Source organism: Delphinapterus leucas, chromosome 2, assembly GCF_059928025.1.
Source record: "Delphinapterus leucas isolate spDelLeu-1000000601 "Yukka" chromosome 2, BTC_Dleu_Yukka2, whole genome shotgun sequence".
NCBI classification, from domain to species: Eukaryota; Metazoa; Chordata; class Mammalia; order Artiodactyla; family Monodontidae; genus Delphinapterus; species Delphinapterus leucas.
In genome coordinates, this window is record NC_143130.1 from 150830336 (window position 1) to 150853026 (window position 22691).

The 22691-nt window shown below is 38.1% G+C and overlaps 1 protein-coding gene across 26 annotated transcripts in view; it reads left to right on the plus strand.

Moving 5' to 3' along the window:
• Positions 1-22691, plus strand: part of SIPA1L1 (signal induced proliferation associated 1 like 1) — a 499569-nt gene that overhangs the window by 148821 nt on the left and 328057 nt on the right. For 24 of the 26 annotated variants that reach the window (XM_022570226.2, XM_022570222.2, XM_089907908.1 and 21 more), the window contains one exon: positions 8166-8261. The exons of 1 other annotated variant lie outside the window; for it this stretch is intronic. The gene's annotated coding sequence lies outside the window, so the exon portion shown is untranslated. Of the gene's footprint in view, positions 1-2981; positions 6394-8165; positions 8262-22691 lie in introns of those variants that run through there. One more of the 26 variants, XM_089907912.1, reaches the window with a different exon arrangement.

Here is a 22691-nt window from a genome sequence, read left to right on the forward strand (position 1 = left end):
TGAGCTTGATTTTACTGTGATCACGCATAATCTGTTCTTTTGTTTCTGGCTTCTTTCACTCAATATTGTGTTTGTGAGACACATCCATGGCCTTACAAGTATTTGCAGTTCATTCATTTTGGTTGCTGTAGAGCATTCCATTGGATGATGGTACCACAGTTGTTTCCTGTCTTTGGCTAGTGAATTGTGCTGCCATGAATATTCCCGTATATGTCTTTTGTCAAGACATCTATGGGGGATATAATTAGGAGTAGCATTGTTGGGTCATGGGGTATGTGTATATTCACTTTCGTAGATACTGAGAAACAGTTTTTCCCAAGTTTATATGTCCATCAGCAGCATAGGAGAGCTCCACATTCTTGACAACACGTGGTATTTCCTGCCATTTAACTTGAGCTGTTCTGGTGGGTGTGTAGAAGTATTCTATTGTGGCTTTAATTTGCATTTCCCTGAAGACTAATGCAGTTGAGGACTTTTTCATGTGTTTATTGGCCATTTTAATATCCCTCTTGGGGGTGATGGAAACAATCTGTGTCTTCCTCTGGTGAGAAGTGGTTGAATAGGGACACATTTTAAGAGTAAGGCTGACAGGTTTTGATCATGGTCTAGAAGTGGGGTGTGAGAGAGGAGTCGGGAATGCCGTTAGGTTTTATTTATTTATTTTTGCCTGAGCAGCTGGAAGGAGGGGAGTTGGGATGTTGGAGATGCGAAAGGCAAAGAAGAGCTGGAGCAGTGGTACCTAGACTCTGGCATTTTACACATGTAATTATGATCTTTTTTTTTTTTTAGCGTTTTGTAAAGAAAGCCCATTTGTATACCAAAAGATTTCAGAATATAGGGCAACCCTTTAAATGAGATAAATTTAGCTTTATGTAAGACTCATGAGCAAGTTTTTTTCCTCATTTCCCTGAGGACCTACAGATGCAGGTATTGTTTTGCAGACCAGCTTTGGGAATCACTGATCTGTGGTATTATGTACGCATCCCTTGATTTTGACACTGTTAATAAATCAGCGTTAAACTTGCAGTAAGATTGACTGAAGTTAGAGTCTAAATATGAGAAACCATAAAAAACATCATAGTAGGCCATGTGTCATTTCTAGCCCAGAAGCACTTCATTTCTTAAAAAAAAAAAAAAGAGAACACCAGATGCATCCAAAGGACACATATGGCACATGCGTAATCATAGTAAAGCTCGGTACTCATCTTAGTAACTTCTTTGCCGATAGGCTCTATGAAATGATTGTTTCAAAGATTTTGTTTTGAAGTAGCCAAGCTCCAAGTTTCCTAGATTTTTTTTTTTTTTTAAGCAAATTGATTTGCCTGTCCTTAGGGAATCGTAGAGTTATGTTTTAACTTTTCTGTATTCCCATTCTTCCCACCACCAGTGTTAAAGCTAAGTGCGCTGTAAAGTGTTTGATGAAAGCAGTTCGGGGCAGCGGGAGGGGAAGTGGTCCTGCAGTAACAGAGGTGAAGCAGGCCTCTGTGCCTGTGCCCCAGAGCTAGGTTGGCACGAACTTTAGTAGGCTGTCTCGAATCTCGTGCTTTCCTTTGAATTGAATACCCACTTTCTCTTTGGCAGAGCATTGAGACGCCTTGTGAATAGTATCAGTGTCATTAATTGGCTTCAGAAGTGTGTAAGTGATCTTTTATATGAAAGTTTTGCCTTTGAGTATTACCTGAGAAAGATTTTGTGCCGCCTGATATGCAGAGTAATTTGATTATTCAAAGATATCGAATGTCCTTTGTGAGATCCTGCGGCCATCTTAAAGAACAGTATTAGTAACAGTTGATTACATTTCTCCGCTTTGCTGATTGATTTTATGGGACGTAATGTCTTTCTGCGAAGAAGAGAATTTTAACGTGCATAACCACTTCTCACCATTTCCAGTCTGCTTTTGGCGTTAGGTAATAGTGTCATATTTTAGTTAGCTGTTGCGTCTGTGGTTTTAACGTGGTTACCTTGCCCTGAGGGGTGGGAGAACATAAGTGAAAAGTTCATTGCCGCCTTGTGAATTCAGCTGTGCCTTGGCACAGAGTGCCGATCGCTTTCAAACACGGCATTAGACCACCTTGTCTGCAGTTTGGAAATGTTCTCGAAGTGCTGCCTAACTGCAGGATTCTCCATAAACTTGAGCTGCTACGGGAAGTGATGTTTATTGTATCTCGTTCTCTACCTTGCCAAGTTACTGTCATCAGACTCTTTATTGATAGAAAATTAGTTAGGCAAAAATCATTTTCTTCTTTTTGTGTGGCAGAGGTGATGAAATTTAGGAAAAAATACATATAAGAAAAGGTTGGAGGTGTTGATTGTGGATTTGAGCCCTGGCTCGAAACAAAGAACTTCTGACTTACAGTGGAATGTTCTGTGGATTGCTCGTGTCTTTCAGCCTCAGCTCTGGTATGGGGAAATAACGAAAGGAATACGTGCCACATGACTTGGTCAGGGTTTTTAGTTACAGATACTAAGATCTATTCTAGTTAGTGTAAGCAGAAAGGGATTGATTAAGGCTGCTAGGTAACTCAGAAAATCATCAGGAGAGCTGAAGAAAGAGACTGGGAGTGGCTGGCTGTCAGTACTGCACTGTGGGACGTGCCCTCCCAGGAGCTGCAGCCCCTGCTTGGGTCAGGGTGCTTCAGAGGGGAAGCCAGAGCCGAGATCACTCTGCTTTTGTCGTTGAGCAAAGTGGATGCTGCACACACTGCCACCCACCTTGCTTCCTTCCCCGTATAACTCTTGAGACTCCATTCTGAAGGAGTCCCGGGTGGTGTGTCTGGTTGGTGGTACTGTTACTGACTTGAGTCCTTGGACTCTTGAATCAGTAGAGGTTGAAAAGAGGACAGACGAGAAGTTCAGGCAAGGCTTTATTGGGACTCTTGTTGTGAGGGAGCAGAAACAAGTAACAGGTTCCCTTGGTCACTCTCCAAGGAGGGCAGGCTGGTTCCTTAAATGGGGTGAGGGTGGGGGGATGAGGGCAGGGGTGGAGCCGTGGGTGGGGCCAGAGGTGATCTGCCCACCCCTTTGGCGGTGCTGTGTGCAGGGATCATGTGCAGTACCCTGCTTTTGCTCCCAGCACCTCAGAAATGGTAGTTGGTTGGTAGCCATTTTGTATCTTATTGTTCATGATTTCCCCAACTGCAGTGTGTGTAGTCATTTTTAGTCCCCTAGTCCCCTGTAGTTTCTTTGTATTTTGTTGCTGGAGGAGACGTTTGTCCAGGTGTAAGTGTATCCCAGAGGAAGGTAGGAAACGATGCTCCCAGCCTCGGTTTGTTTATTTGCTTTTTAAAATTCTGCAGTGAGAAGGTGGGCTTTACACAGCAGGGAACTCTTCATTAAACTGTGGTGAGAATGGACCAAGGATTTTCAGCCCTCCTGAATAAACAGCTGCTCGTTACAGCACCTATTTTTTTTAATACATTTATTTATTTATTTTATGGCTGTGTTGGGTCTTCTTTGCTGCGCGCAGGCTTTCTCTAGTTGTGGAGAGCGGGATCTACTCTTTGTTGTGGTACGTGGCCTCTTATTGCGGTGGCTTCTCTTGTTGCAGAGCACGGGCTCTAGGCTCACGGGCTTCAGTAGTTGTGGCACGTGGTCTCAGTAGTTGTGGCTCACGGGTTCTAGAGTGCAGGCTCAGTAGTTGTGGCTCATGGGCTTAGTTGCTCCGCAGCATGTGGGATCTTCCCGGACCAGGGCTTGAGCCTGTGTCTCCTGCATTGGCAGGCGGATTCTTAACCACTGCGCCACCAGGGAAGCCCTACAGCGCCTATTTGAAATAATGCCAAAAAAAAAAAAAAAAAAAAATAATGTCATAGCAGCTACACTAATGGGTTACAGGTAACTTTTAAGGAAGCCTAGTATTTAAAAACATACTTTAACTAATTGGGGGTAGTGGTTCATAAAGAATATTTAAAACTCTGGCAGTTCCATGCTTGTGTTACTTTAGAATTTCTATGATAGCCTGGTCTAATAAGAGTATGTAGATAATAAAGTTGAGACGAGAATATCATCTTTTTGCACATTCTTTTGCCCTTGGTGAGCTAGTCAAGGCCCATTCTTGTGGATCTTTTAACCAGAGAGGGAGAGTGGTGATTTTATGCATGGGTCGATATGAATTGATACTAGAGGAGCAAATTAAAGTGTATGGATCTGGTATATAGGGTTTCATATAGCCCTATGTCAAAAAGTATTATACTTTTTGATATAGGGTTATTTACCAAAAGTTTTTTTCTGAAATGGACTTATCCCTAGAAGGGACTTAGAAATCATTTGGTTCAAACCCTAGTTTTATAGTTGAGAAAATCGTGTGATGTGATTTGCTCAAGGTTACAGGGCTGGTTGGTGGTGAGGCCTCCTGATTTCACAATCCAGTCTTTTCCCATTAAACCCTGTAGAAGAGCAGAGGTTTCACCACAGTGGGAAAAGCTCAGTGCCTCTTGAGTTCCCGTCCTGAGATTTAAGTCCTGACTTGTAGTTGGGCCATCTCAGTGGGGTTGTTGGTTGGATAACACTGGTGCTTTTTTTATGTGTCAAATGAATACTTGGAAATTTCTTCTTGAGGTTTGAGGAGTATGAATGATAGAAGTAAGAATTTTGTTAGAACAACCCTTGTGGGTGTGGAGGGGAACGCACAATGAGCATGCCTAATTGAAGATGTAAGTTTCACTTGGTAGAAAAAGCTGCAAAAATGAAGGGGGTTTACTACACACAGCTCTCTTTTATTTACTCTTCTGTTTGCTCATACACAGAACTTTTTCTCTTAAGGCATGTGTTATTACATGCATAATCAGTACGAGGTAAAAATTACTAGGAAAGTTAAATCTGGTTCACTTCTCACCTCCTTCAAGTCTTGGCTCAGAGCTGTCTTTGTAGTGAGTCTTACCCCGACCCATTCTGTTTAAGAGTGCAACCCATCTTCCCTCCATACACTCCTGAATCCCCTTATTCTTCCATCCTGGCCTTCTTCTTTTTAACAGCACAGATCCCCTCTAATATTATATGTGTATATCCCATATAATTTGTCTATATATTATGATTATTGCCTATTATACATCTTCTCCATTAGACTACAGGCTCCACAAAAGCAGACTTTTGTCCGTTTGTTTGTACATCCCCAGCAAGAAGAATAAATAGTGCCTGGTCCATAGTACGTATTCAATATATATATGTTGAATGAATGAACTGGGCAAAAGCAGCTACTCTTTAGGATTCCTACTAGTAAAATGACAGATTCTCAATCCCAGTGATTATTTTATTTGTGAAATCGTTGGGGATGGCAACATCTTCAGTTGGTATATAAAGAAAATAAATTGTTTTAAGTGTGTGAGTTGTGTTACATACAGTGTTCTGGAACTTCCTTGCTTATTTGGCAATAAACAAGGAGTTTGGACTCAGATGAAAAAAATCATTACATTTTCAGCTTGAATCAGTGGAACAAATTCTTTAGATATTAGAATCTAGATAACTAAATGATAAAAATGCACACAGAGCTTCTCAAATATAGACTTGGACAGTAGCTGGTTTTAAATGTAATTGACTTAAAAGGTTTTCATTTTCAACATTGAGGCCAAAAAAAAAAAAAAAGGGCAGGTTTCAGAGTCTTGGGGTACTGAGGCGATAGGGGAGGGAAGAGGAGGGAATTAGAAGTCTCTGCAGAGTGGAAGATGCTTCGGTAGAGTCTTCCAGATGTGAAAGTACATTTTGGAACCTTTTTGGAAAAGCTAAAACATGAGACAAGGAGATACATTTCGTGCAGATAAAGTCTAGACTGTTCTGAAATTGTCACTTCACTATGCTGGTAGTAGCCTCCTAGGAAGTTCTAGGACATAATGTAGTTTCTAAATGCTCATTTTTATTATTTAAAGAGATATTTGACTTTAGAAATTCAAGGGAAATAAAGATGATGCTTAATGTATTAGGAAGATGTTAAGAGACCTAGAAAATACCTTAGAAATTAAGTATTCTGACTTTTTATATAAGCTTAAGCCCAAAGCTTAAATGATTTGCCCAATATCACACAACTAATGAAGGGCAGAATTGGTACTAATTTTTGTCACAAATTTTCACTGACGTATCCTTAATAGGAGAGGAGTGTATAAACCTGTCTTTGGAGGTAACCCAGGGAGCAATTATGAATTTGTTTAGAGATTTTTATCTTAAAAATTTCTGCAGGTATTTTATCGTATTCAAATTATTTATGTCCTCTTTTTATGTGTGTAGGCTTTTTTTTTTTTTTTGCAAAAATGTGCTTATTTGAGGAATCGTCATTTGGAATTTGAGGAAATGAACAGAATGAAAGAACACCTTAGGCTATTATTATCTTAGACGTGTTAAAAAAAATCAGAGTTTTAAAGAAAACTACAACAGGGAAATAGCTCTACTTGATCTGTTCTGAAGGTAAATATATTGGGGAAACTAATTATAGTGCAGTGAAAATATTTAGAAAATATTTTAAGCCTCAACTTGAGAAGATAGCATTGCTATTTTTGTCATTTCAACATTCTGTGTAAATGAAGTAAGATATGATTTGTATCTTTTTGCTAAAGATACTGGTTTGGAAGGGATCAGTTTTAAAAAAGAGAGAGAGATGGTTTGTATATATAATTTGTCCATATTTTTTCCTGACCATAAAATTAGACTATACTTATATGGAGAAAGACAATCAACCCCACCCTATCCTTCCCCAGCAGGGAATACTCTGAAGGTTTCTACTTCTTGATCTTTCATGTTAATTGTTTCTTTTGTAACACATGGTTAAATGAGATACTTATTATGCGGTCCGTAACTTGATTTTAATATGCTCCAAAATATTGTTTCCACAACTAATTAGAGAGTAGGATGTAAAAGGAAGAGCACTAGACTGGTGGTCAGGAGATTGTGATTTAATCTTATTGGTGAAGTGAGAGTTTCACAGTGATAATGGAGTATTGAGGTCTCTTCCAGCTCTAAGAGCTTATGAATCTATATTTGCTCGTAATATGCTTAGTGCGTCCAAACATACATTTTCTAAAATTTAAATGTACAAAGAGTGTGCATATTTCGAGCTGTTCATTGTCTCCACACAGAAGCTTCCTCAAGATGAATACTTTGGGAGCCAGTGCCCATTGGTTTAGTCTGGTCAGTGGGTTTTCCTATGTGACTCCAGAGGCATCATTATGCAAGCACTTGCTGAATGGTCACTGGTGGCTCATAGCAAGCTCTTCTCTGCTAGTCAGGGTGGATTCTGTGAGCCTCTTGGCAATTTTCAGACCACCTCCTGAGACATGAGGAACTTTCAAATTGGGCCTGCAATCTTAAGGAACTGGAACTTGGAGTCTATCTGAATTTTTATTGTCTGGTGTTTGCAGATTTTCCTTTGATTGCAGGTGTCAAGGTCGGGAGGCCCTTGTGCTTGTCTTGCCATGCTAGTATCACCTTGAAGGTGTGCTGTTGCGTGTGGTTTCAGTTGTCTGTGTCACACTAGCTAGTTTACTAGTGCTGGGTGGAGAGGGTATTTCTATACCCTACAGAATTACTGGATTCATATCCCAGTCTGGCAGAGTTATATGTTTAGAAGTTCAAGAATGGTATCTGTTGGCAGGCATGACTTGGCAGATAGTGGCGAAGAAGTGCAGTTATGGTGAAGATAACCAGGCCAGAGCCCCAGCTCCTCAAATAGCTACTATAGCGTAGTACCCAAGAGAGTCATTTTTCAGAAATCCTAGCTCTGAAGTGAGAGATAGCTTTACGGCCCCTGAATTATTTTGTGATTTAGCTCTCATTTTTCACATCTTCTGGATTTGAAGGTTTGAAGAACTTGGCAGTGTGTTCAAGTATGGTCTAGACAGAATAAGCCCAAGGTACCCCGTTAAAGACTGAGTTGAGGCTGAAGAAAGCCTTTACGCCTCTTTCATTTCACTAAGGTATGACAGTATTAGAGCAGATGGGAGGCTAGCGTTTGAGCTTAAGTTGTGTGAAAACTTCAGCAGCCAATTGGCTGACTCTTAATGGTAAGTCAGGAAGAACCACCCACGTTTTCCATTTTGGATTTGAGTCACAGAGAACAGGTTTCCTGCAGAAACCATTTGGCTTTAACAAGTGTACGGAAATTTCGTCTTTGATTAAATTGATGTTTTTATCTTCATTATACGTGTGGTTCACACTAATTATTTCCCCTTTTCAATCCATAGGTTCAGTTTCAACTTTGAATCTCCTGTAGGACTGACTGTAAACTAATTTCCCAAGATTTTTGTATAAGAGATAGATGAAAAGGACTGTACTTTCAGGTAAGGATCGAGTTTTACTTTCTCTTAGTAATACACGGCTCCCTTGGCCAAGTTTGGGGTTCCCCTACCCCCTTTCACATGAATAGAAGCATAGGTGAATTTTTTAAAAGATGGCAAGTTGAATTCTCCAGACAAGTTTCCACCTGTTCGGGATGACCTAAGAGGTGTCAAAGGGCTGGCTACTTAAAACAATTAGAGAAGCAATATGTGATGATGATTGAAACATATGCACATGTTCATTCAAAATGGCTTATAAAACTGTACGTTTTTTTTAGGGGAAGGAAATCATCTTTCTGATACCTACTACTTTCAGCCTATGATGGATTGATCATTCTGTCATCTGTTCGTCTGTCTGTTTTCTATTTTAAAGCTTAAAGACATGGATGGTTTTAAGATTAATTTTTCTATCTCTGTGGCATCCCGAAGTACTATAAGAGTTCTGGGCTTGAGAAGATTATAGTAAAAAGATCTGTACTCAAAATAATTTGGATAGGGCTAGTATTTAGAAATGAGTTTTCTCTAGGAAGAAAGGGAACTGTGCAGACCAAAACCAAAACCAAACCCAAAAGCAAAACCAAACACACAACCCCCACCCCCCGCCCCAGCCCAAATTCGAAAAAACCACGTGGCATAGGAAAAATTGTGCTGAGTCAGGATTGCCCTAGTGTTTCTGGTTACAAATGAAAGTGCATTTCCGAGAAGTAATAAAGTGGATTTTTAATCAGTTGCCTTATTTTCCTAATTGATTTTGAGACATTGAACCACTTCTAAGTTAATTTTTGTACCTCCTTAGGATGGTTACTTCTCAAGTTTAAAATACGTAAAGCTCAGCTTTAAGTTGTTGGCATCGTTTGAAGAGGGACAATGGCAATTGAGTGAATAATGCAAAAATCACTTAGTAATGCATTGTAGGATGGCTCTTGGTGCAGATTTAGTTTCCTAACTATATTACTAGTTAAAGGAATTATTTAGCAAAACATTAACGCACCAACAAAGAGGCAGCTCAATAGAGGGAAGCTGGCTTGGGATTTATAACTAGCTACAGATGAGATGCGGGCGTAATTTCTTTCCAGTGCATCCTGGGATCAGCCTTCCGCAGACCTTTGTAGTAACTTCTTAACTAATTTCCCTGCACCATTCTTTGTAAAGTTGGATCCCATGACTTTCTGCTTGAACACTTTAGGGCCTCCCTAACCTATGGCAGTGGTTCTCAAACTTTTGGTCTCAGACACCTTTTATGCTGTTAAACATTATCAAAGCCCCAAGGGAATTTTTGTTTTGGTTGATTATATCTATCACTATTTATTCGAAATTAAAATGGAGAACAGTTTAAAATGCAAGAATATACAAGCTTACGTTCCCTTCGTGCAGAGTGATGACATCATCAAGTCATGCAGCTTCTGGAAAACACTTATGAGAGAATGAGAGTGAAAAAGGCAAACAGCGGCATGGTATTATTCTTAAAAGTTCAATTTATTGAGGTATAACTTATATACAGTGTAGTCTACCCTTTTTAACGTATAGTTCTCTGGGTTTTGACAAAGGTGCATGGCTGTGTAACCACAATGAAGGTAAAGAACATTTCCATCACCCCAAAATGTTCCCCTACCCCTAGCCTCAGCACCCTCTGACCTGTTTTCTAGCTCTGTGGTTTTGCTTTTGCTCGGATGTCATGTAAATGGAATTGTACAGTCTGTAACCTTTTGAATCTGGCTTCTTTCATTTAACACAGTGCATTTGAGATTCATCCATGCTGTTGTGTGTATCACTAATTTGTTCCTTTTAATGGCTGTCTTACTCCAATGTATGAATATTTATATTCATACATAGACAAACAGATGAATATGTTTGTCTATTTAACAGTTGGAAGACATTTGAATTGTTTCTAGTTTTTTGGTGGTGATGCGTCTCAGTATTATTATTAAAATAGTTTTAACCTCACAGACTCCCTGAAAGGGTCTCAAGGATTCCCAGGGTCCTGAGACCTCTCTCCGAGGACCTCTGGCCATCCTGAATCACTTGCCTAGGTGTGATGTGTCCCCTGTCTAGAATGTTGTCAAGATCTAGCTCAAGGGTTTCCTCTGCACTGTCCTTTCTAAGCCCTCTTCCCACCATTACCCCTACACACCTTCATACCCCAAGGCTGGGCTGGTCACCACCACCTGCTTGGCTGTAATTTGAGGACATGGCAGCTTCCCAGCTTCTTGAGGATGATGCCTTTCCTCTCCATCCCAGCACGTGCCTGGTACACAAGATGTGCTACCTGTTGGAAGGAATAAATAGCAATCCGTTACATGTGTTAAGGCATTTTATTGTTTACATGAGGCTTTCCCATATATGATAACTTTCATCCCTCATTTCAACTCTGGGGAAGTACGTAGCATGTGAATTTTTAATTCACTAGTTTTATTTTATTTTATTTATTTTTATTATTTATTTATTTATTTAATTTATTTTTGGCTGTGTTGTGTCTTCGTTGCCGCGTGTGGGCTTTCTCTAGTTGCAGCAGGCCGGGGCTACTCTTTGTTGTGGTGCGCGGGCTTCTCATTGCGGTGGCTTCTCTTGTTGCGGAGCACGGGCTCTAGGTGCGCAGGCTCAGTAGTTGTGGCTCGCAGGCTCTAGAGCACAGGCTCAGCAGTTGTGGCGCATGGACTTAGATGCTCCGCGGCATGTGGGATCCTCCTGGATCAGGGCTCGAACCCGTGTCCCCTGCATTGGCAGGCAGATTCTCAACCACTGCGCCACCAGGGAAGCCCTGGCAGGCGGATTCTTAACCACTGCGCCACCAGGGAAGCCCCATAGCATGTGATTTTTAATATCTTTCATTTTTATCAGATAATAACATTTAAGTCTTAAGCTCTGGTCTTAACCAAGCTGCACCTTAGAATAACCAGGGGAGCTTTTAATAAAGGTACTAATGCCCTAGACCAATTAAGTCCTATCTCTGGAGGTTAGGCCTGGGTATTAGTATTTTTTAAAAGTATCACTGTTGAATCTCACCTGCGGCCACAAGAATCATGGTCGAAGGTTTGACTTACTGTGAAGTCTTAGTGGCGGTGTAGTCAAGACTGGAACCCAGGATGACTCCCCACTCTAATGCCTTTACCTCCACACTGAATTTTCATGAGAAGGGAAGCACTACAGCAGTTTAGAGAGCCTCGGTATAGATGTCAGCATTTCAATTTATGGAGGGACTGTAGCACAAGAAACTCAACACTGAATTTAGAGTCAGGAGACCATGTTTCTGTTTTGGCTCTGCATTAACTAACTGTGGATTAATAAATACTTGAGTCTGTTCTTACTTGTAAAGGAAGGATACTACCTTAAATTCTAGAAGCTATTGTGGGGATCAAATTAGATTATGTGTTAAAGGATTTATTGAAAGGATTACAGAATCCTTTTGTAAACTATGAAGTGCTGTCTAAAACGTATTTTTACTTGATTTTAGCCTAGTGTATTTATTGGCTAGCTTTCCTGGGGGTTCATAAATGACACAAGTAATGTATAAATAGAGTCTCACTGAAATAGTCAAATAACAGGATTATGCAGAGTAAAACCAAGAGGTTACTATTGGTCACATACTTTGAATCCTTGGTGTATGCGTTTAAGTGCATAAATATGTATGTATGTAACGTAAGTTATTTTTTCGGTTGTCTTAACACAGAGTCTTTATATGTTTTTTTTAAAAAAACTTGACATGTCTTAGATCATTCCATATTAGGATATATAAGTCCCTCTTATTCTTTTTATAGCTGCATATTTTTTCATACATTTTCAAGTTGATGGACATTTAGCCTGTTTTCCACATTTTTACTTTTATAAAAAGAATGCTAATTAACATTCTGATCTCTTATTAAAACATTAGTTTATTCTTATTAAAAGATTTATTCTGTTTTCAAGATACCAGGAGGTGAAGTAGTAAATGATTTATGTATGAAATCTTAGACATTCTCTACTCAAGTCAGAATACAACTAAGAGTTTATAAAAAAAAAAAATCATGGTAAAATACACTAGACCTTGGATAACTTTTTCATATGTTCTTGTATATTTTGTTTTATTTTTGTGGTATTCTTATTTCACTATTTGAATAGACTTTTAAAGACTAGTACGTGTATTGCTTAAGTTTCACTCTTTTGGGTGTGATTACTACATACTTTCCCTCCAGTAAAAACAACGCAACAACAATGGCCAGTACTTACTTATGTTGGTACTGTCCTGAGAGCTTATTATATCCTTGGTCTCACTTCTTTCTCTCAGTAAGTGGGTGGTGTTCTCCAGGTAAAGCATATATACATGGAGAATCAGAGGGGTCAACTCACTTGTCCAAGGTTATTCATGGATATAGAACTCAGAGGTCCTGCTTCCAGCTTTGATGTCAGGATTTCGCTGAATCAGAGATGGTACTTTGTATCTATGACGTCGCAGTTTACTTTCTAAATTAGTTATATTTGTATATTTTATTGTTTAATACCAGTAATAATTTAACATATACAGAAATGGTTCATGCTCTGGAGTATCCATTTTGTAGAAAGTATGTATAATAAAAGCAGTCTATTGATGTAACATTATAAAGGCAAATGCTTGCTTATTGAATTTGATATTGATAGTAAGAATGGTGTTTTGGAGTGAAAAAGTCTACTAAATGGGAAAGTGATCTTGAATTCTATTTATCATCCAACAGTGACCTTGATAAAATAATGCTTTTTCCTCACTGGTAAAATAGTTCACTTTATACTTAATCAGCCATCAATCCTGAGAAACATTAGTGTGAATAAGATACACTTGCGAGAACATTTGGCAGTGGTGGTCTAGATGACTTGCGAAATGGAATTCTAGTAATACTTCACTTACCTTGAGTAATAAGAGAACATTTCCGGAAGGGTTTGTTTATTCATGACAAATGAAAGATTAAAATGATCTCTCTCTATTGATGAAAGTACCAGAAGGCAGCCTTGGAGTTTTTTAAACACACTGAAATACACGTTCTTATAAATTTATTCTAGGCATAATTGAGCATTAATTTAAGGGGCCAGGAGTGGTTATTTCTCAATAGTGATCATTATAAATGGACTTGTAGCAGAGATACAGTTTCACATATAGTCTTTGTATACTCTTGTGTTACATCTTGCTTGAATGATAAAATGAAACTGAGGTCTATGTGCATAGTCGGAGCCCACTGATGGTGAGTGTTGGCCTTACAGCCTGAAGTCTGTATTTTATTAGGAAATCAGAAAACATGATAAATCACAGTTAAGACATTATCATACTGTCTCATTCCTAGTTTTTAATTTATAAGCCTTTTTCTGAAGGAAATATTTTGGGCCAACACATATTTGGTGATTGACTGAATGAGTGCATTGGCTCACCTTCCTGTGAGGACTTATTCACTAAGAATTAGTCTGGCATCCCAAAGTGGGTTTAGATCACAGGAAGCGATTGGGTGGTAGTGAATTTTGGTTGCTATTGATAATGCAGGTGGATTCAAAGCAATAATCTAATGTAATCTACTCTGAACAATACCTTTAAAAAATGTTCTCAGATTCATTTTTTTCTTCTGTTTCTAGACTTACTAATTTGCTTGGATAGATCCAGAGGCAACATTGTCCTTTATTGCCACCTAGTTGGAGCTGCTTTCTGAGATAACATACTCCACCCTTCAGAGGAATTCATTTCTTTTTCCAAAATTAAGAATTTGTTATTTTTATCCATGTTCTGTACTTAGATTTCCAGCTTTTAGAATTTAAATACTCATGTACATTCTGCCCTAGAGACTAAGAGGCATTATATAAGGATTTCCCTCTTTTTTCAATATGTGAACATCACATTCCTTGGCCTAATATTTGTTTTGCATCTGTATTGCAGTGTGATCCTAGCAAGTTCATTCAGGCAGTGGTTGAACTGAGGTTAAGTGTATTATGGTTGTCTGGCAGGATATGGCCGTAAACACATCTCTTTAAATGCAGAATGGCCTGGGATGACTGTAATGTTAAGTTGTATAATCACAGATTACAAACATAGGAATGAGCACATGGGCCGCATATATCTTTAATGAGGAACTGCCCCACAGGATGGAGTCTACTTTAGAAACTATCTGTAGAGTTCCCTTAAGTGTTTTCTTAGACAGTTATATTAATATTATGTATTTAATTAGAATGCTTCTGATTGAGTAGAACTATGAATAGTTTATCAGAGTTTCCAGAGAGTCTCCCACTTAACATCTCAAAGAATGAGTTAAAATGTTACGAGTGTTTTAGAAATATATTGTACGTATTTTTCAAAATTTTATCATATTTTCTCCTGTCCGCTTTTTTCCTTCCCCTCCTGGTATTTTTGTGACTTAAAAGCTGTTTTGCAAAAGATACCCTCAGAAGTAATTCACTCTCTAGAGACTGGATGGAGAGGGGTCCTTCTCAAATATTTGTAATGTATCCATTCAGTGCATCTCTGCTATGAATGTCACTGGTCTTTGGAGGTCTTAAGGAGTATTCAAAAATACTCCAGGTACTGTGGGCAGCTGAAGAACTGAAAGTGGGTAGCAAGGCCTTTTGGGCATATTATATATTTTTTGAGGTTGATGCGAGTGTATTTGAAAAAAATTTTTTTACTTCCTTAATTACCACTTGCAGTATTTATTAGGAAACTGGATATATTTGATATGGACTCAGTGTTTCTATAGTCTTAACTTTTACTAAATGTTTTTATTGAACTACTTGTTCTTCAGTTTACAAATAGTTTTAATTTTTTGCAACTGTTTATATACATTCTCATCTGTTTTACTCAAACTGATTTTTGTCTGTAAACTTGTTTAGAGAAACCAAATTCAGTTAAAAATATTTCCTTGACAGTGGCCCCAAGGTTGGACACTATAGATTTTTATTTGACGTGTTTATTTATTTTAATTTAATTTTAACTTTTAGCAAAGCAATAATATGCCTGGTTTAAATAATAAGTAAAATAGTTAATACTAATACAGCCTTGAAAAGAAAAAATTCTGTGCTCCAACCTTTCTACCTCTCTTCAGAGGCAATCATTTTCAAGGTTTTTTTTTTTTTGTTTTTTAAGCTAGTTCTTCTGACATTTATTGTCCTATATCTAAATAATTTATTTTTACTCCTTCAGCTTGAGTTTTCAATTCTAAACATTATGTTTTGACATCTTCCTACAGAAGGTGATGATTTAGCTCCCCAGCTACCCTTTCCCCATTCTCCCAATGACAGTTTTATCTAATTTTTGGTTAGGCCATCATTCAGTACTTACAGTATTATCATTTGAATATTGATGACCTTGGCCAGAGAGTATTCAGTGATTACTTATTCTTCAACTTTTCCCCCTCAGAGATAGTGGTTACTTTGTTTTTAATTTGCTTAGCTTTCTATTGATTAAGTACTAATTTTGCTCTAAGCATTCTGATGGAACTGTAAAGACTTAAATGTTAAAACTTGTTAGGGCATCCGTCAGTTCCAGTTTTCTCTTGGCTCTGTCTCTCCCAGAGAGAGCTCTGTGTCCTGCTAGTTCTGAACTGCTTATTGTTGAGCCTCCAAAGAGCTGCCATTTTGGATTTACTGCCATCTTGGGGATTCCCTTGGGTTTTCTCCTTTGAGGATCTTTTATTTTCTGGATTCTGTGTTGTCATCTTTCTTTGTTTATTCCCTGACTTTGTGGGGAGATATACATATGTTTGTGTGTGTGTGTGAGTGTGTGTGTGTGTGTGTGTTTCTCAATATATACCACCATTTGTATGACCATGAGTAGGATTTAAAAATAAAAGTTTGTTTTCTAATTGCTGCTAGTAAGAACATACTTGATTTTTTACATCAACTGTGTATTCTGCAATCTTGCTAAATTCATATATTAGTTCTAGTAGTTGTTTTGTGGATTCCTTGGAATTTTCTACAAGAACGATCATAGGATCTTCAAATAAGTTTTACTTTTTCCTTTTTGATCTTTATGCCTTTTATTTATTTTTCTTGCCTTATTTCAGTGGCTGAAACCTCCAGTATAGCATTGACTAGAAAGTGGTAAATGTGAGCATTCTTGCCTTATTCTTCATCTCAGGGAAAAACAATGCAGTCTTTCACCTTTGAGTGTGATAATTGGTTTTAGGTTTTTGGGGTAGTTGTCCTTCATCAGTTTGAGGAGATTCTCTTTTAGTTGCAGCATGCGGACTTCTTAGTTGTGGCATGCAAACTCTTAGTTGTGGCATGCATTCGGGATCTAGTTCCCGTACAATGGATTGAACCTGGGCCCCCCTGAATTGGGAGCGTTGAGTCTTACTCACTGGACCACCAGCAAAGTCCCTGAGGAGATTCTCTAGTCTTCCTAGTTTGTAGAGAGTTTTTGTCATGATGGTTGTTGGATTATGTCAGATACCTTTTCTGCATCTATTGAACTGATCCTGAGGTTTTCTTCTTTATTTATTACATTGATTTTCAAATGTTAAAACAGTCTTGCATTCTTGGGATAAACTGTATGTGCTCACAATGTACCTTTTAAATATATTATTGAATTTAATTTGCTAAAACTTTGTTAAAAATTTTTCTGTCTATATTCAGAAGGGACATGAGTCTGTAATTTTTGTTTTTTGTTATATCTTTATCAGGTTTTAGCATTAGTGTTATGCTAGTCTTGTAAAATGAGTTGGGCAGTGATCTCTATTTTCTGAAAAAGTTAAATTTCTTTCTTGAATGTATGATAGAATTCATCAGTGAAATCATCTGGAATTGGAGTGGGGTTTTTTGGGAATATTTTTGATAACAGATTCAGTTTCTTGAAAAGAGATAGGACTAGTTAGATTTTCTGTTTATTCTTGTGTCAATTTTGATAGGTTTTATTTTTTTAAGAAATGTGTCCATTTCATGTAAGTTGTTGAATTAGTTGGCATAAAGTTATATATCATATTATCTTATCCTCTTAAATGTCTGTAACATCTCTGGTAATATATGTTTTTTTCATTTCTGATATTGGTGATTTGTGTTTTGTCTCTTTTTTTTCTTGAATGGTATAACTAGAAGTTTGTCAAGTTTTGATGATAATTTTAAAACCCAGCCTTTGACTTTATTAATTTTATCTCTTGACTGTATGTTTTCTATTTCATTATCTTGTTATTATTATAACAAGAGTTTTGAGTTTCTTTTTTAGTTTTGAGTTTAGTTTGCTCTTCTTTTTATTGTTTCTTAAGGTGGAACCTCAGGTCATTCTGGTAGATCTTTCTTATTTTCTTATATTAAGCACTTAGAGTTTTAAGTTCTCCTCTAAGTACTGTTTTAGCTGCATTCCACAAATTTTGATTTTTGTTATTGTTGTTGCCATTCAGTTCAAAATATTTTCTAGTTTGCTTTTTGATTTCATCTTTGATCCATGAACTCTTTAGAGCTGTGTTGCTCAATTTCCTTATATTTGGAATTTTCCTAGATATCTTGTTGATTTCTAATTTAATTCCATTGTAGTCAGAGAATATACTCTGTGTGATTTCAGTCCTTTTAAATTTATCGAGACTTATTTTATAGCACACCATGTGGTCTATGTTGGTAATGTAACATGCATTTGAAAGGAATGTGTATTCTTCAGTTGTTAGATTTTCTATGAATGTCAATTAGGTCAAGGTAGTTGATAGTGCTTTTTAGATCTTCTGTGTCTTTCCTGATTTTTCTTCCCTGATTTTTTTTTTTTTGGTTTAATTACTGTGTCAGCTACTGAGATGGAATGTGAAAATCTTCTCCTCTAATCATGCATTGTCCTTTTCTTTTTGTAATTCTATTTTTGCTTAATGTATTTTGAGGTGCATATACATTCATAATTGCCATGTCTTCATGATAAATTGTCCCTTTTGTAATTACGATGTTCCTTTTTTTGTGTGGTAATACTCTTTGTCTTACAGTTGATTAAAAGTTCTGTGTGCATGGTGGTGAAACCGCTGAAATGTGTTTTGGGGTGCTCCGAGGAGCTCCGGTTCTTTATGTCTCAGTGCAGAAAGAATCCAAAGAGGCTGAGTGATAGATATAAGAAGTGACTTATTAGAATAGGACACGTGGAAGGCTTACAAGTGGGTGGGCAAGAGGGTGCCGCGCTGAGAACTTAGTGGGCTAGAGTTTTCTAATCAAGGGAAAAGCAGGGAGGGAGAGAAGACCACCTTCTTCCTCATTCTTCAGTAGACGTCAAGCTTCCATCATCAATTCCTCCTCCATGTTGGGTGGGGGAGTTTTCTTGTCCCTACTGGTCAAACCAGGACTGTCACAGTGCCCTGGAAATGAGCAAAAAGGCGGTAACAGATACTAAAATATGGTAAATCATCTCAGGTTTCAGTATAATGTCACCTTTTCCTTGTGCTTTTGTCTTTAGTGTGTGCAGAGGAGCATGTCCTAGGAATCATTAATGTACTGAGCTCGCTGCGTGGGATGTGGGTCTCATGCCACCATTGTTTTCTTGTTTTGGGCCTTGTCTCATGTTTCTGTTTCATGGTTTAGTTGCTGAGCAGGCCTGCTTGGTTTTCTCATTAAGCAAACCTGCTTTCTTGAGTGTTCATTAACTTGCAGGGGTCTCCCATTCTTTTTTCTTTATTTACAATCCCCTTGTGGGATTAACTGTTTAATCACCTACTTTGTCCTTTACTCTGTCCCTATCATTGGGGCTGGTGTTTCTGGTGTTCTTCTCCTATGGATGGTGAGCTTGGCTTGTGACATTTCCTTGAGAGTTCTCAAATGTCAGTTTCTATTGATCTTTACTTTCATTTGGTCAGTTTCTCCAGTAAAGAATCTTGTAGTCTATAAGTCTGAAGGGGGCTGGCAGTCTATACTAGTAACTTGATGGACCCATATTTTTAGTATAGAGATTCATTCCTATTCTCATTTATGCCTGGTCAAATCCTCTCATTTAATAAACTCCAGACTTATGCTGGTAAAATGTCCAGTTATTGGATTGGTTCAGACTTGGAAGTTTATACCTTTCTAATAATTTGTCCATTTCTTCCAGGTTGTCCGTTTTATTGGCATAGAGTTGCTTGTAGTAGTCTCTTAGGATGCTTTGTATTTCTGCAGTGTCTGTTGTAACTTCTGCTTTTTCATTTCTAATTTTATTGAGTCCTCTCCTTCTTTTTCTTGATGAGTCTGCCTAATGGTTTATGAATTTTGTTTGTCTTCTCAAAGAACCGTCTTTTACTTTTAGTGATATTTGCTATTGTTTTGTTTCTATTTCATTTATTTCTGCTCTGATCTTTATGATTTCTTTCCTTCTGCTAACTTTGGGTTTTGTTTGTTCTTCTTTCTCTAGTTCCTTTAGGTGTAAGGTTAGATTGTTTATTGGAGATTTTTCTTTTTTCTTGAGGTAGGCTTGTATAGCTGTAAACTTCCCTCTTAGAACTTCTTCTGCTGCATCCCATAGGTTTTGGATCTTCGTGTTTTCATTGTCATTTGTCTCTAGGTATTTTTTGATTTCCTCTTTGATTTCTTCAGTGATCTCTTGGTTGTGTAGTAACGTATTGTTTACCCTCCATGTGTTTGTGTTTTTTTCCGTTTTTTTTCCCTGTAATTCATTTCTAATCTCATAGCGTTGTGGTCAGAAAAGATGCTTGATATGATTTCAATTTTCTTAAATTTACTGAGGCTTGATTTGTGACCCAAGATGTGATCTATCCTGGAGAATGTTCCGTGCACACTTGAGAAGAAAGTGTAATCTGCTGTTTTGGGATTGAATGTCCAATAAATATCAATTAAATCTATCTGGTCTGTTGTGTCATTTAAATCCTCTGTTTCCTTATTTATTTTCATTTTGGATGATCTGTCCATTGGTGTAAGTGAGGTGTTAAAGTCCCCCACTATTATTGTGTTACTGTCGATTTCCTCTTTTAGAGCTGTTAGCAGTTGCCTTATGTATTGAGATGCTCCTATGTTGAGTGCATATATATTTATAATTGCTATATCTTCTTTTTGGATTGATCCCTTGATCCTTATGTAGTGTCCTTCCCGTCTCTTGTAACATTCTTTATTTTAAAGTCTATTTTATCTGATATGAGTATAGCTACTCCAGCTTTCTTTTGATTTCCATTTGCATTGAATATGTTTTTCCATCCCCTCACTTTCAGTCTGTATGTGTCCCTAGGTCTGAAGTGGGTCTCTTGTAGACAGCATATAGAGGGGTCTTGTTTTTGTATCCGTTCAGCAAGCCTGTGTCTTTTGGTTGCAGCATGTAATCCATTCACCTTTAAGGTAATTATCAATAAGTATGTTCCTATTAACATTTTCTTAATTGTTATGGGTTTGTTTTTGTAGGTCCTTTTCTTCTCTTGTGTTTCCCACTTAGAGAAATTCCTTTAGCATTTGTTGTAGAGCTGGTTCGGCGGTGCTGAATTCTCTTAGCTTTTGCTTGTCTGTAAAGCTTTTGATTTCTACATCGAATCTGAATGAGATCGTTGTAATCTTGGTTGTAGGTTCTTCCCTTTCATCACTTTAAATATGTCATGCCACTCCCTTCTGGTTTGTAGAGTTTCTGCTGAGAAATCAGCTGTTCACCTTATGGGAGTTCCCTTGTATGTTATTTGTCGTTTTTCTCTTGCTGCTTTCAGTAATTTTTCTTTGTCTTTAATTTTTGCCAATTGGATTACTATGTGTCTTGGCGTGTTTCTCCTTGGGTTTATCCTGTATGGGACTTGCTGCGCTTCCTGGGCTTGGGTGGCCATTTCCTTTCCCATGTTAGGCAAGTTTTCGACTATAATCTCTTCAAATATTTTCTCTGGTCTTTTCTTTCTCTCTTGTCCTTTGGGACCCCTGTAATCCAAATGTTGTTGTGTTTAATGTTGTCCCAGAGGTCTCTTAGGCTGTCTTCATTTCTTTTCATTTGTTTATGTTTATTCTGTTCCTCAGCAGTGAATTCCACCATTCTGTCTTCCAGGTCCCTTATCCGTTTTTCTGCCTCAGTTAGTCTGCTATTGATTCCTTCTAGTGCAGTTTTCATTTCAGTTATTGTATTGTTCATCTCTGTTTGTTTGTTCTTTAATTCTTCTAGGTCTTTGTTAAACATTTCTTGCATCTTCTCGACCTTTGCCTCCGTTCTTTTTCCCAGGTCCTGGATCATCTTCGCTATCATTATTCTGAATTCTTTTTCTGGAAGGTTGCCTATCTCCACTTCATTTAGTTGTTTTTCTGGGGTTTTATCTTGTTCCTTCATCTGGTACATAGCCCTCTGCCTTTTCATCATGTCTATCTTTCTGTGAATGTAGTTTCTGTTCCACAGGCTGCAGGATTGTAGTTCTTCTTGCTTTTGCTGTCTGCCTTCTGGTGGATGAGGCTATCTAAGAGGCTTGTGCAAGTTTCCTCAAGAGGCTTGTGCAAGTTTCCCCTGATGTCTTAATCATCATCGTAGTTCTGTGGTTATGGTCATACTTGAACATAAGATCTATGGCACTTGAGGACCAAAGATGTAAGCACTAGTGGCTTAGCAATACTTATATGCTGCTCATGTAAGCAAACCTCTTTGGGCATGTTTCACATGTGAGAAAAAAATGGAAGTTTTCCCAGTCTTAATTAGGAGAACTGGAAAAAAAACAAGGAATGTTAATAATTGGGTATTACTATAGTGCAGTTGGCCTTTGGACAAAGTATAAAGCATCCATCCATTTAATGAGTTTGGGCCACCCCCGTGCCACCCCCCCCCCCAAGCACTCTTGTTTAGTGTATTCAGAAGCAGCTAGATTATAGAGGAAATGGTAAATTTATAGTGATTTTGACAATTTTGGGATCATGGTGATCGATACATTAGAAATAGGTTTTTTTTTTGTTTTTTTTTTTTTGCGGTACACGGGCCTCTCACTGTTGTGGCCTCTCCCGTCGCAGAGCACAGGCTCCGGACGCGCAGGCTCAGCGGCCATGGCTCACGGGCCCAGCTGCTCTGCAGCATGTGAGATCTTCCCGGACCGGGGCACGAACCCATGTCTCCTGCATCGGCAGGCGGACTCTCAACTGCTGCGGCTCCAGGGAAACCCAGAAATAGTTTTTTTAAAAATAGAGAATATAGTCATATAGCTATGAACTTTTTATATTTGTTGACATAAGGTGTAAATAGCTTTACTGCTTGAAAAGTCATGTAGATACTGATTTTAGAAGCTTTCTAGTGCTTTGCCTTTGCTTATGACCTTTTTGGTCCTAGAAACATTCAGAATAACCTTTATTCTAAAGTAGCATTGCTATTGAATTAAACAGACTTACTTTGATACTTCGTTGGCCATGTGATTTTATGGATTTCTGGTGGACTTTGTGTGTCCTGGTCAGGTTGCTCATTCTTGGTACCCTCGTCTCTGTGAATGGATTTCTGGAATGGCCACCTCACTTCTCTCCTGTGCCTAATTCCTTCCTTTTGAATCCATGGTATCCAGTGTTTTACTGTGGAAAATAATTGCACACATATTTTAAAGACCAGCCAGTACTATTTGAGTTCTGTTT